Raw genomic sequence first — 11,923 nt, 5'->3', positions numbered from 1 at the left:
GACTTGGGTGGTTCGTGTCCGCGATTCGTCGTTCATTTGTTTTGTCGTAAGATAACTTAGGGACCTGCAATACCGACCGACGTTGTCGCCGCGTTACGTGTAACTGAATCGCACTTGTTTTTTCGCCAAGTGCACTTCGTAATACTAGTTTCGTAACGATTGGATAGGGTCTTGAACTTCAGGCGATTCGATTCGTCCGTATGATTTACCTTGATTTCAGTCACTCCGGTGATTGCTCCTAATTACTTATCGAAGTTCAAAAGACGGATACGCGTCTCTTACGGAGAGATCAACGCGTGGTGCGACGGAAGTTAAAGTTTCAGGAAAATCGAATTTTATCATTTCCAAATGATCTGTAAATCGTAACCACGGATAACGAGGTACAGTTTACCACTGAGTTGGCTCGAGTTATTAGTTACCGTCGAGCCGAAGAGGAATGAAATAAAAAGGACAAAGACATCCGGTCGTAAATTGAAAACGAAATACTACGGATAGTAAGAGTTATCCAGAGGCGGAGGTCGTGTTTTGTGATACCTAAGATCGTGAGATTTCCAGATGCGGATCGGCGTTTCTCGAGTCGACGAAATTTTCGAGTCAGAATTTGGCGCTCGATATTTTTGCGACGAAAACCCGACGACTTTGTTCGAACGTCGGACGCGGCGGAAAATTGGAAACTTTGTAGACACTCGACGCGCCTCGTCATTCTTGCGTCGGAAATTTTAGAAACCGAAAATTGAAAAACCTCGGGAACGGAATCCTCCCTTTTTGGCATAGCTGCTACGCCACTGCCCCTCTTTCTTTTCGTTATTTCAGTGTGTATATATAAATAAAGAAAATATCCCTGCACAGGGTGGCTGAGCTATCTTTATCTTAGGGGCTCAAGGAACACATCCGGCCACACCTAACTATCTCCGTGTCATTTCGTTTCCTTTGGTTAACGCTGAGGGAGGGGGGGGGGGGGGGGGGGGAAAAAAAAAAAACGAAGAAGAATCAGTTTCTACGGATATTTTGTCACGTGATGCAACGACGACGCGCAAAACTGATCTCACTGCCATGTATCTCTATGATACTGTAAGTTAGGTGTTTATTATTAACGAATTCCTGCACGTGTAGATTACAAAGTTGCGCAGATAAACTCACCGTATCCAACGTATGTTGCGGGATTAACGTATATTTTCGGGTGTACCTACAGTCACGCGTGCACACGTTTATGCTGTAGACAATTATGCGCGGCGAGTCATACTTTGCCAAGAAAGTTAAAACCACGTGTCAAAGTAAACAAGACGTTTGGATGAAAATTTATTTATTTTTTTTTTTCTTTTTTCTTTTCTCTTTTTTTCGGTTGTGCAAAAAAATTCAGCCTTGCGCGCGATAAAAATTTCGTGAGAAATATTTACGATCGAACGGAGTTTTTTTTTCTTTCGGTCGGGAGGCTGTAAATATTTGAGTGATTATTTGAAATACGATACCGAGGCGATCGGAAAGGACGAGAGAAAAAAGGAGGTGAGACGTCTTTCTTTCTTTCTTTGTTTTATTTTTTATTTTATTTTTTTTTCTCATCGTCACTCGCATGTCATTTGCACGGTTGTCTGGGCAAACCTCCGTCGAATCGCGCTGCAGCGAAACAAACGGTTGATTGACAGCCGCGTTATATATTTTAGCTGTTCAAACAGCGTACTATACGCTGAGTTTAGTTTTGATAACCATGACAATTTGCCTCAGATTATCGAAGCTCGTTGCCAGCCAGAATTCGCGAATTTCGGGGACCGTTTGACCCGCTTCTCGACGTTCGCTGTTCGCGCTGTTCCGACGTTCGATCGCTTTTTTTTGTTTCAGAGCTTCCGGAGCTTCGGGTCCGCCGCGGAGGCGGAACGGGGTCGGACCTTGTCGCGTGATCTTGAAGACGAGCCTGTCGTAGGGTGAGGTGAGACCGGCATCGATTGGATTTAGCCGGCGTGAGGTCGCTCGATTATCGTTGGATTTCTTTCGCGGCCCTCTCTGTTCCGTACTTGTTGAACGCCGGAGTGGTGTACCGGTGCAGCGACACTCCGTGGAAACACAAGCGCAACGCGCCTACGTATTGGCTCGCGGGTTCCAAGGCACACGCGACTCACGCTCGCTCGCTCGCTCGCTCCGCTCGGTTCTCCACTCGTCGATGCAACGTTTAAGTTAACCGTCAATTCAGCAAAGCTGCATTGTGTAACGTAATGACTTTTAACTTGAATCAACTCGAACAATCTCTTCGGCCGTAGTTGCAAACGTTACGAAACAAGTTTATTGCCGCGGCACGTTGTTAAAGATATACCGTAACGTCGGCCGTGTAACGAAAATTTTCAATAACGTCACCGAGCGCCACCGAGACGTTTTGCCCGACCGAAAGTAGAAAAAGAAAAAATTAATAAATAAACAAATAATTCTACGCCACGGTTCGGATCTCCGAAATTTTGCCCGCAAAGATCGGCGAGATCCGATGTGGGACGGAAAAATCGAGCTCGACCATGTGTCGCAAAAAAAAAAAAACCGACTCGATTCGTCTGACGAAACGTCGGCGGCTGTCCGTCCCAAATTTCCGAACATCAGTCGTCGACCGATGGAGTCCGCCGTACTCCCGATATCGGGAATTTTTTTCAGATTTTTGACATCGCGTGCCGATCGAAAAACGAACGGTGGACGAAGGCGCGCGGTGTGCCGACCGATATATAGTTGAGTTACGTTGGCGCGCACACATATTGTCCGGCGATAAATGATAAACGAATCGATCGTTTTCGTTATGCAACGATATCGCCACGGTTTTCTTCGTCGAAACGCCGCGATCCGTGAGAAAATAAAAAAAAAACAAAAAACAACTACGACTATCTCGTCATAGAGAAGTTGTTATTGCGATAAGCGTTCGGATCGAATCGCGTTCGCGAAGCGGAGCGAGAAATATGGTTAATAATGGTAACCGCCGCAGAGACATACACGCGTGATTACCGATGACTTGTCGCAACCGATTCCGTAGCTCGCGATCGACCGTGAGAGCGAACGGAGAGCGAACGCCGAAGAGAGACGAGGCGATCGGTCGGGGAAAAAATTTGGGGCTCGAAAATCCACCGCGGAATTCCGTCAGGGAAGAGGGACGCGACTTTGCCCGAAACGGGTCGATTCGGGGCTCGCCCTTGACGCCCGTTTTCGGTCCCCCGACGACGCCCCCGACCTTATCCCGGTGCTCCGTGTTTAATGGCGGCGCTAGGAATGACACGGGAATGCGCTCGGTCGGCCGCCTCCGCTCTCTCTCTCTCTAACCCCCCCGAGTAAAATGCACCTTACGTCATCGTAGCGCCCGCTGAGTCACTCCTACGCCACGTTCACGAATACACGGAGATCCTACGGTATTCTCGATTCTAACATCTCGCAGCGAACACGCGAGTCTCCGTCTAGCCGGTCCCCCCGGAGAGCCGTAAAACGCTCCCCGCTCGGCCGAAGCACGACGACTCCGTTTCGTTAAATCGAAGCATTCGAATTATTCTTTGCATTTCGGATGCGCGTACCAGCGGAATGCGACGAAATTCGATCGGCATTTTTCTCCGAAACGGAGGTGCCGCATGGTCAGAAGTAGGGTTATGGCGGGGCGAAGGGTATCGATACGAAATACGGAGGTTAGAAGCAAAAAATTGGACGAAGTTTTCCCGAAAATCGTGCGAAAGATCCGAATCGTCGGAGCCAACGTAACACGCTCGCAACAAATTGGCGAAAAAAATATCTTCGGAGGGTAAAGCGCGTCGGTACATCAGCCGCGACGTTGGTTAGAAAAGCTCAAGTTTTCCTAGGACTTCGAGGCGGCGGAATTTCGGTTTTTCAGTCCTTACGGATTAAACGTTACGGAACCTCGCACAGTCGATCGGGGGGGTCACGCGGACCGTTCCGTTGAAGACGGGAGAACGAACGACAACGACGACAAAAAGGAGACGATCACGTGCGAGCGCGAACGCGTGAGCCTCGCCTCGGGCACAAGCTAAGGGGGGAAAACACAGATACGAGCGCCAATAACGAGCCCTCAATGCTTTTCGTTAGCCCATTGTCGGCATTGTATCGGAAAGCCTCCCCTCGAACTCTCCGCTCCGCGGTCGCCTAACATCCACCGATATTCCGACGGAACGATCTTCCCCCCCCGTCATCCCCCTTCCTTTCTCATCTCCTAATGTTCCCCCCAGTCGTCCGAAGTGAGCCAACTTTCGACCGGTGGACGGCGAGGCTCTTTTGTTCGAAAAACAAACAAACAAACGAACGAACGAACAAAAATCTTTCGCTCGTTCCGATGCAAGGATTTTTCCAGCGGTGGGGATCGCAAGTGTTCGGAATTTAGTTTTACCTAGCCGACGCTCACGAACTATACGAACACACGCGCGTCACACGTCTTCAGAGACCGTACGGTCACGATACGGTATAATAAGGTTATGCAATCGATAACTGTCTTGCCGACATTGTACCATTGCATAATCGTTTTTACTGACGCGCCGCGCGCGCGCGCGCTCGCGCTCACCTCTGTACGAAAGAAGTTTGGTGTCGCGGTGGTGGTAGTGGTACGCAACGATATCTTCGGGTACCGGGTGACCCGAAAGAATCGAGGGCTTGGAAAAATCGGCGATCCATCGCGATGCGAAAGTCTCGATCGTCCGGAAGACGGTTCTTCGTCTTCTTCGTTTCGCAAAATTTCGTAGCTTCGTCAAGAAGAAATGAAACAATATCGAGAATAACGGGACTAAGACTTCTAATTTTTACACAATTTTTTTTTTATCAATTTTAGAATCCGCCGTAGCAATTATTCAATCTCTTGTGTTTTTACCGTTCGTTCGGGCTGTTGGGGCGTCCGGTTCGAAGTGCCGTGACCAACCCTTGCGGAGGTTGGAGTCCGAAGCTTTCGCGTCGTACGGATCACCTTTGTCGCTCTCAGGGCTCCGATAATTTCTATAGCGTTCGGAAAATATTCTGACCTTTCGCACGTTGCACCACCGTAGAGCGCGCAAGATAGTGCAGATGTGGTTGCGCAACGCGTCGGTTCGTTCGCGGCTCCTCGGAGGCGCCCGTTCAAGGACAAGCGCGAAAGTTCAAACGGCAGGTACGACGGCGTTGCGCGGCGAGAATAAAAAAAAAAAAAAAAAAAAAAAAAAAACCGTTGCATCGGATGGGATGTGAAACACGAGCGACGGCGTGTGTAAGGGGGGGCGCCGGTTAACCGCGCAACGGTGTGTAATGAATAAAGTCGAAGGATCACGTGCTCGACTGGAGCACGAGGGGCGAAGGGAGGGAAGAAACTGAAGACAATCGAACGGATTGCCTATGCAACGGCGTCGTAATAATCATCTATCGATTGTTTCGCGTTTCATTTACAGTTCGTTAAATCGCATAGGGGTTCGAAATGAAAACGTTCAGGGGAAAATAATGCGCCGACGTTGTGGTGGTGTAAGCTACGTTATACCTTATCGATTTACGTCACGCGATTCGATCTGGATGTAGTAGATACGCGGACCGTTGCGACGAGTCCTCCGCGGGGGGGGGGGTTTGTACACTGTGACGCAGTTGGAAGGTGGTCACGTGGCCGAAGCCACCGAACGTGAATCTCAGGATCATGTAATATCCGGCAACGTGACCGTGCCAACGTGACCCACCGATTCGATTCGATATTTCAAAACAAAAAGCGACGATATAATTTCATCGAATGCCAGCCCAACGATCCGACCGATATAATTGTAGACGCGTCCCGTCGTCGGTCGAGAACCTCGCCCCGGCGTCGCCCCGACGTTATTTTTCTCTTTTCCCCTCTCAATTTTCATTCATTTTTACAACGCTCCATTCTCACGGATCGTCCGATCTCCGTTTTCGATTGACGAAGCTCGCGGAGGCGCAACGGCGACCACCGAGTCAATTGCACAATGATAACCCGAAGGCTCCCCGTGTAATACGCGCGAGCGGTATGCCTACTTATGCTTTCCTCGACTCGATGGACGGGGGAACGCGGGGAAACCCCGTAACCTGCCGCGCTGCCAGTCCCACGCGTTCCGATGAAATCGAACCGGCCCGTTTCAGCGTCCGCTTCAGTGGCGTAGATAAGGACGGGAGGCTATATCGGGGCTCGGGGGGGTTACCTAACCAATTAGTAGAGTAGTTAGAAAAAAAAAACGGAAACAGGAAAAGAAAAAGAAAAGAAGATCGAAACGGAGGAACGATGGAACAAAAAAGAAAAAAAGAAGAGAATCGCCGGCGAAACAAAGGTCCGCGAACGTGCGATGCAGCCCGATTCTGTCGGAGGTGGACGAGGGAGGAGGGGGAGGAGGGGGATGAAAGAAGAGGAAAAACGGCTGAAAGCGAAATGAAACGGGGGGGTAAGAGTCGCGTTACAGCGTGGAGAGAAGAAGGAGAAGAAAAATCGATTCGACCAGACAGCAGACAGCAGACAGCAGCGCGGGCTGCGGAGAACCAGGACCTTTCTCAACGTGGGTCGGAGACGACGCTCGGAAAAACGTACGGGGAAAACTGAACCGAAACACGCCCACGCGCTATTTTTTTCCGAATCACCCGGTCAAAGTCACTTTTTTTCTTCTCTCTCTCTAGAATGTCAAAGAGAGCCGACGATGTGTCCGCTTCAAAGAACGGGAATTTCGTGTGTCTGGGATTGCCGAGGGACAAATTGAATCTGCGAATCGATACTAATTTTCCAGGACGCTTTTGACAGCTTTTTTTTTTTTTTTTTGAGGTCAGAGCGAATCGGTCCGAGAAATTCGTCGACCACGTTTTTGGGAGTTATTTTTCAAGATTCCAGCCCAACCGGAGATCCAAACTGAGAACTCCTTCGATTAAAATCATTCTCGAAGATTCCCGAAATCGAAAATCCGATGCTCCAGGCTCTGGAGCTCCGATATGAGGAGGTTAGACCGCCATATGTGTCGACGTTGAGACCACAGAATCCGAAATATCTTCGACACCTATGAGATGAGTTTTCCTACCTCCGAAAGCTAGGCGTTCTATTTTTAGAAGAATATAATTTATCTCCTCAGCGGGTAGTTCTGAAGCTGCAGGAAGCGTCGCCGAAGTCCTAGGGACGCCGGAATTCTCGGTTCCCGAGCAAAGAAAATCTGGACGCCAGGGGAAATCGCGGGCGTTTAGTGAAAAAAAAAAAAAAAAAAATCGTTCGCTAAGCGATTCGGAGATTACACGGCGATATTCCCCGCATCTCCGGTAATCGGGAATCGTGCGGTGGAAAGAATATTAGCTAATCGTCGGTTGTTACACTCAGTCAGCTACGCAACGCAACTCGCAAGCTACACGCAACGCCTAGATCACGTGTCAGCGTTCAACGTGCCGTCAATTATAGGTTCACGGTCTCGACGAAAGTCGCCACTTTACCCGCGGTCGATGCCGCACTTCTATCTCCTCACCGTATCGTGACTCTTTACGCGATTCGACGACGACTAGAAAAAAAAATTCAACGATTATGCAACGGTTCAATGTCTAGTTATCCCTTATCTGTCCATCTGTCGCGCCGTATCGCCACATTCCGAGCTATTTTCACACGGGATATTCGCGACGCCACGCGTCCGATTGCCTCATCGAAGAACTCACCGTATCCACCGAATGAACCATCTAGAAGAAGCGGCGAACCCGACTGGAAAAATGACATAACGCACCCGTGCGATGGAAAAAAAAACGAGGGGGGTCAGGGAGACGGTGACAAAATAGTCGGAGGGGAACCCTGCGTAGTCTGGTTGTAAATGATGATTTTTCCGGTCTCTCGGATACGCGCGGGACAAGACGTACGCCGCTTACTTCCGGTAGAACCCTGCACGGCCAACTATTTTTAACGTTCGTTAATTTACGAGCAACGAATGCGGGGAAAAGTCTGTACGACGTCTAGGCGCCTTTAATTACCGCGGTGTTCGCCGTAGGGCGTACACGAAATTATGGTGTATTTCTAGAGGGTTTATTAATTATGGCCGTAGTTCTTGGTGGGGTGGGGTGGTGAACTTCGGGAAGTATTGCAGGGGTTATTATTCGAAGAAGAGGAAACATTTGTCCGTAGATACTGGCGCGGCAGCGTCCCGCATAATTGGTTCATCTTGTCGGCCGTTTCGAAAGATGAATAAAAAGAAAAAAGAACAAAAACTCGATTTCAAAATTTCAACTGGAATCAAAACAGCCGACGAACGAATATAAACTGGAGTGCGTTGTTGAGAATTGTTTTCAAAAATGATATTGTAATTGTAACGTGTGTGCGTACGTGATCCACCTATATTCACGTCTACGGAAACTGTTTACGGGATTCCTCATTATAATAAAGTAAAAAAAAGATGAGAAAAATTTTCCATTGTTTAGTCATGTTGAGTGAGGTAAAGAACGAATTACGAAATATCGCCTTTAACTTCACAATCGATCGTCGGAACGAGAGAATAATATTGAAAATAGGAGGAGAAAAAAAAAAAAATTCACAAATATTTTCAAAACAAAATTTCATGAGATAAGTAATATTTCTAGATATTATATTATACACAATGATGACATCTCCGGCGTGTTCCAGTTTTGGCGAGATAAAGATCTATCTTTATACTATTATCAAATTGATTAAAACATTGGAGTGGAGGCAAAAAAAAAAAAAAAAAGAAAAAAAGAGAGAGAGAGCGAAAAAAAAAACCCCGAGAAACAAACAGTGATACATTAATTACGGTGACGTAAAAACGTCGACGGGACTTTGAGTTCACCTCTACATAAATGAAAAGAAGTAATATTGACATTTTACATTCAACAAATCAGTGTTGATATTGTTTATTGTTTAATATGTATTATACCTCGTTATCATTGATCAATTAAATATTGTGGTTATGATTTTTATCACGGTGTTTGACGGAAAATGGAGGTCAGCCTAGCGTGAAAAGGGACTTTGTGATTTGAGATCCTATGATATCAGCTATTTAAACTGGGACTTTAGAATGTGTAGTTATTACCAACGGTTATCTGCGACTATCTTTCACATTCTACTTCACCCGTGCGGTTGTGTCCAGATCGTTTTGACGATAGATTATACCAATTACGTAACTTGCAATTCTCGCGGCGCAATGCAGCGGAGTTTCGTCAATGAATTATTAATAAATTTTGTCAATGAATGAATAGATTCATCCGGCGGTCAACGTATCTGTGAGATCAAATTTTTCTCGCTCATATACGAACAGAGTTTTTGGAAAAATTAATCGACCGATTCGCAGTTTTCTTGGTTAGACTTTCGAGTATTCTGGAGTTTCCGTCCCCGTTGGTCTTCTGTCAAAATTTTCCTACCGCGTCTCCTTCGCGATTTCGGATGACCCAGTTCTGGGAATCAAAATTTCAACAAACAAGCGCGGAGATTATTCAAAAGGATTACGTATCACATCATGAATTTATCGATGTCGAGCAAAAAAGTGGGGAGAAATCATCCGCCATTTTTCCAGGAAGATTCGCATCGTAGAAATCTTTATTTTGGATTTCCGGTTCCATCGGTCGGAATCATGGCGAAGTGCAAACGTAGAAATCTTAATCGCGGAATCGTCTCGATTCGCGACTCGATTCGTCATCTTTCTTCAGTCGGATTCGCACTCGCCTCGAACGACGCACGCGATAAAAGGATTTAGGTTATGTTCCATCGTTTCCATGCGTATCCAGCCAGCTGAAATAAATACCTTACACATAACGCGATACGAAGTGAGAATATACTGGACTGGAAACCTAGTTAATGCGTTTGTGCAACGTATTCAGGTATAAAAACGCTTAAGAAGTCGTAAGCCTGGTCGTCCGGTAATCGTTGCGTCACGTTTCTCACGCCGCTGCAGGATTAGCGTAATATGAAAAAAATCGACCGGTCTACCGATTGCAGAAAAGGACTTGGAAAGAGGCTTTCCAAACAGCGCCTCCTTTCGGTTTCGGTTCGCTCGGAATCGGACCCCTAAGCCCGAGGCGTCGGTCCCCGTCGCCGCCTCCGATTGTTCGGGTGCGAAAAAAATCCGGCGGCCATTTTGCGGGGTGCGAAGGGTACGACAAAATGGCGGCTTCGCGCCTTCGGACGCCGCTGAGCTTTTGAAATCGTTTCAACTTGGTCATTGCCACATCCACATTATCGCGTTTATTCCTCAACACCGTTACAGTTTCACGCACGCACACCAGCGCTCGTGTGCTCGTGGAATATTACGTCACGAATGTAGTAACGATTACATAACGCGTCGTGTATGTCGAGTATGTTGAGTCAATGGGCGAGCTATGAGTCAGGGTCGTACGATTGGGAAACCGTTGAGCTACTAGATATTGGTGGCGAGTCGAAACAAAAGTTCGAAAAATAATAAAGGAAACGTGATTCAATTTTCCGGTGACCGGCCGTGTCATCGTTGGCTTTCGTTCGTAACGAGTTATCGTCGCGCGTCATCGCGATGTCCATCTGGATAGTTTTGTTGTTTTTTTTTTTATTCATTCTTTTTTTTTCCGTTCACTTTGTTTTGCGGACAAATAAAATATAGTAAGAGAGTACGGAGCCATTCAACTCTTTGACAGACTGACGGATAAATAAACACACACGTTATGCGTACGTGCGATACGCAAATGGTTTCGTCGGATGACGAAACTCCGTAATATTGTTGTGTACGCGATTATTGTTACAAATATGTAAATATGTGTGCGAGAGAGAGAGAGAAGAAAAAAAATTGGAAAAATAGAATCTGCGGTGATCGCAAATAACCGCGTTCGTATCGCTACACGTTACGGTAGAACGTGTGTATCCGTTAAACGAATTCGTTGCATCCACATCGTATCGCGAAGTTGTCGTCAACGTGACGTCAACGCTGCAGTTGCGGACCATAGGATACCTGGGCCGCACTCAGCTTTTGTTTTCTTCTTTTCTTTCGCTCCGCTACGCCGATACCTACGCGGCTACGTAGATACAAGGCGCACATGCACGAAGCACGAGTGCAGTAGCTGTCGCGAGTTAAAAATAATAATTGTCGCTAGCCGTTCGCCGTCATGTTGCGTAGGTCGTGAACGCAAATACATGTAGACGAGCGCATACACACGCCGATGTATGTATATATATACATATATATATATAAATATTTATATATATATATATATATATATATATATTTGAACGTTGCCGTGAGTCGATTGCATAAGCCGCGACTGAACTCTGAACGAGAGGCAGAACCAGCCGGCCGTCATTTCTTGTTGTTGTTATTGGTCTCGGTGTTACGTTTTTTTTTTTTTTTTTTTTTTTTTCTTTTTTACAATCATTTCACGCGTACGCTCGAGATGCGTTTTTCGCGTTACGCGTACGCAGGGGGAAATCCGTTGACCGAATAGCACGCGGAACCGGACGCCGAATCTGACACCTAAGATCGCGAGGATCCAGAAAAAGAGTTTCCCGAGCGCGGCTGAATTATAATCACAACAAGGCGCACGGGGAACGGAAAATATTATCGAACGAGAAGTTGTTTTATTAGCGTTTTTTTTTTTTTTCATTATCTATTTTCAATCTTGTGTATGAAATCGGCTATTGCGTGCAACGATGCACGCTGGACGCGAGGAGAGAGAAAAAAATCTTCCATTAGGTAGACACGCGTAAGAGCGGAGCGGGTGAAATTCTAAATCCGCGAAATAATAAACACTCACCTCCCCGTGAAACTTGCGCTATTATATGCTTTTCATTGTGGTGAAGTTCACCTCTGAATCGCGAGACCGGAATTTATTCGCAAAGTTGTGAATGTACCGCAGATTTTTTCTGTCCATGAAAAGGACGAATTTCCTTCATGAAAAGGACGAATTCCCTGCGTTCATTCACAGGCGATGAAAATCGGGATTCTTTTCGCTGGTTTCGTTTCGTCGCCAGTGTTTTAACATTTAGCTTCATACCTGACGTTGTTTGTACGCAAAATGTCCG

The sequence above is a fragment of the Athalia rosae genome, chromosome 5, assembly GCF_917208135.1.
Source record: "Athalia rosae chromosome 5, iyAthRosa1.1, whole genome shotgun sequence".
NCBI lineage: Eukaryota > Metazoa > Arthropoda > Insecta > Hymenoptera > Athaliidae > Athalia > Athalia rosae.
The sequence above is the reverse complement of the archived record's forward strand: the minus strand, read 5'-3'. Positions refer to the sequence as shown.